The 3,079-nt window shown below is 35.8% G+C and overlaps 1 long non-coding RNA gene across 1 annotated transcript; it reads right to left on the bottom strand.

The window, feature by feature from the left end:
* Nucleotides 1-3,053, bottom strand: LOC117123826. The gene is made up of 3 exons (XR_004447894.1): nt 2,143-3,053; nt 1,764-1,982; nt 1-119 (listed from the first exon to the last, which is right to left on the bottom strand). It is a non-coding gene; the product is annotated as an uncharacterized LOC117123826 (long non-coding RNA).
* Between the last annotated feature and the right edge of the window lie 26 nt (nt 3,054-3,079).

Raw genomic sequence — 3,079 nt, 5'->3', positions numbered from 1 at the left:
ACTCTTGTTGGCAAGTTTGTCGATGACTTTCTTGCGCATTTCATTAAGTTGATTGGTCGATACTCCCATTTCATGAAGCAGACCGATAGATTCTCCCGTGTCTTCAGATATAGTTTCTTCTGAAAATAATTTGATAGTTAAATCAACATCGACAAAGGTGACAACAAATTTTTTAAATATAGGCCTATAAAGACATGTTTCGACGTGTCACACATCACCATCAGGTGATAATGCTTAAGCTACTACCGGTTTATATACTACTGGTCAGATGTAAGACAAACACGAAAATATTAAGGCAAGTCATTAGAGGCCATGAATACTATGGTAAGTCATGTATATAAGAATTAGAATGAAAGAGTGATATTGTAATGAATTGTTTATTTTTTAATGTAATTTATTGTGGTGATGATGGAAGTTGTATTCATTGTTAAGATGATGATTATGATAATAATAATAAATGATGATAATGATGGTGATAGTGATGATGATGATGATGAGGGTGGTGACAACTTTAATTATTTAATTATGATGCTGATAATAATGATGGTTAAAATGTTGAGGATGATATTAATGACAAAGACGATGATGATAATAATGATAAAGATTATGATGATGATGATAATACTCATAATTCTAATATTATAATCGTTGACATTTTACACATATTCCAGGAAACAGGAATGCTTTATTTATTTCACAATTCAAAATCAAATAAGCGGTCTAGATTTAACGCAACCAGTAGCGTAATGCCCATGCGTTCTCGTGTGGCGGTCCGCAGGGCCCCGACCCCCTGTGGCCCCACTCATATGGTCCTCGATCTATAACTTTGACCAAAAAAGGTTTTATGAATACATAATTAATAGCATAATGTATCTCTGACATCGACTGTAGGACATAGGCTTATATCATATGCCTATATAGGCCTATTGTGGAGGATTAAAGGGCGTCCTGTCGGCCCGGAGCCCCAACTAAATTTGTCATTTTTTTAATGGAGATGAAAATCAAATGATATTACAATTTTAAATCTGTGGCATCTCCCGCCATCCAGAGGTGCCACAATCATAAACGTTATTAGATCAGCCCCAACCAGGGCTGATGTGGTTTACGCTCAATCTCTCAAAGTTATCCCTGGTCATCTCTATTTAAAATTCCTGGATCCACCACTGATATTATATCATTTTATTCGTCGTTAAAAAAAAAGAATAACAAAGTAAAACATGAATAAAAAACGAGAAAATCAAAAATTTCACGATGAAATTACAGAATGACACCTAAAAAGGACCCAGCGGTGGCTCCAGAAATTTGCCTACAAGGGGTCTGACATGTCGGACGTGGAAACCGTCGGACGTGGGAACCGAAACAAAGGGGCCGACTATAAGGCCTCGGTCCTAGTCCAAGTTTGGTAGTGTTCACGGGAGAATTTTCAGAGCTTAGCATGGTCCAAATTGTGCTTTTAGACTACAACGATTGGCAATCAAAATAACGTTATTTGCATACCTTAGGCAAATTAAATATTTGTAAATCTTTCATCCAACGACGTCGGACGAAAAGGGGACAGGCCGATGGGGGAAATTTCCTTCCCCCTCCCCCGTGGCGCCACCACTGTGGTGCCCAGTCTCAGAAAGCCACGGGGCCCCGACGGCATCGTCACGCCACTGAACGCAACAACAACAATAAATAGAAATAGATCATATGAATTCACAACTTATACAAAAAACAAACCCAAGTCGAGCAAAACTAGATTAACATTAATAAATATCTACCTTTAAACCGTCTGATAAACACAGGGGATAAAGATGACTTTTTTCTGGGATCAATTTCTGATACAGATGCAGCTGATGTTCCTTCGAGAGGAGATGCGGACGTAGATGGAAATGCTATCCTTCCACGATCAGATGAGGACGTAGAAGCAGTGAAATCGAACGTCTTTGCTACATTCGTAGCGATAGCGTGTTCGCGTATCTGTTTAGTTCGTTCAATCTCTGTAGAATGGCACAGCAATGAGAAGTTATCAAAAAAATATATATCAAATTGAATTATCAAAAGAGGTCTAAGTATTTATTGTAAATATTTTAAAATGTTCTGAAGGTTGTTAAACGACATTACCGGTGTACATCAAGTTTCTTATTTATAGAATCATACCGTCTGCATCTTTCTGCTCCTCCCATATGCTGTAATCCTCACCGACAGTTTGAAAGACAGTTTTAGTTGTAACAATACCATCGGTTGAGGGCTCTTCCTTATTAAATCTATTATTGAAATTTGCAATGTTATAATAAATATAAAGATAATTGAGTCAATTACAGGATCTATAATTGAATACAGGAAAGTTAATATTTACTTTTTAATATCGGGGAATATTTTTTCTCATTCGAACTTAGTTTAAAGTTACTAAAAATTAATTACAAATTCACATGTGAAGAATATAGATATGGAATTAAAGGTTTAATTTAATTATAGCTCATAACAGGCAATGCGTCGTTCGTAGACATACACTTATGATGTCATCATCGGTGTCAAGCATATATATTTATACAGTAGGGCCTAAGACATGTCACACATCAGCTGTCATATAGAAATTGAAACATATTACTGAGAACAGTACTATCATGGACCTGGATAAGAGGGTACAGTACTACTAATTGGTATACGGACTATCTGTGTGCAAATCTTCAAGTGAGAAATGATGTTTGCCCTGGCAAAATATTTCGAAACGATCAGCATAAAAATTGGTAATGTGCTCAAAAACAAATTTAGGATTAAAAGAAAAAAATATGCGGAACTCTCATTTATAAAGATAACCATAGTCAATCGGGAAAAATAATGTTTGACCATCAGGCAGGCTGTAAAATTTAAAGGCGTTGTAAAAATAGCGGAACGTACTGGAGGGCATTTATGTGATGGATTGATGATTTTTGCCCAGTATTCCACTATGAGCATTGTATTTACGAATTAAAATAACAGCAACCAATAATAATATAATTATAATCAAAAACTCAAAAACAATCTTTTGTGGGAAGACTAGACACTTTGAAATTTTATGTCTTTTGAAAAATTAAGTGACTACAGTGTTTTAGTA

This window comes from Anneissia japonica, unplaced genomic scaffold (assembly GCF_011630105.1).
Source record: "Anneissia japonica isolate Jap-2015-1 unplaced genomic scaffold, ASM1163010v1 scaffold65816_len6681_cov117, whole genome shotgun sequence".
In the NCBI taxonomy this organism is placed as follows: domain Eukaryota; kingdom Metazoa; phylum Echinodermata; class Crinoidea; order Comatulida; family Comatulidae; genus Anneissia; species Anneissia japonica.
The sequence above is the reverse complement of the archived record's forward strand: the minus strand, read 5'-3'. Positions and strand labels throughout refer to the sequence as shown.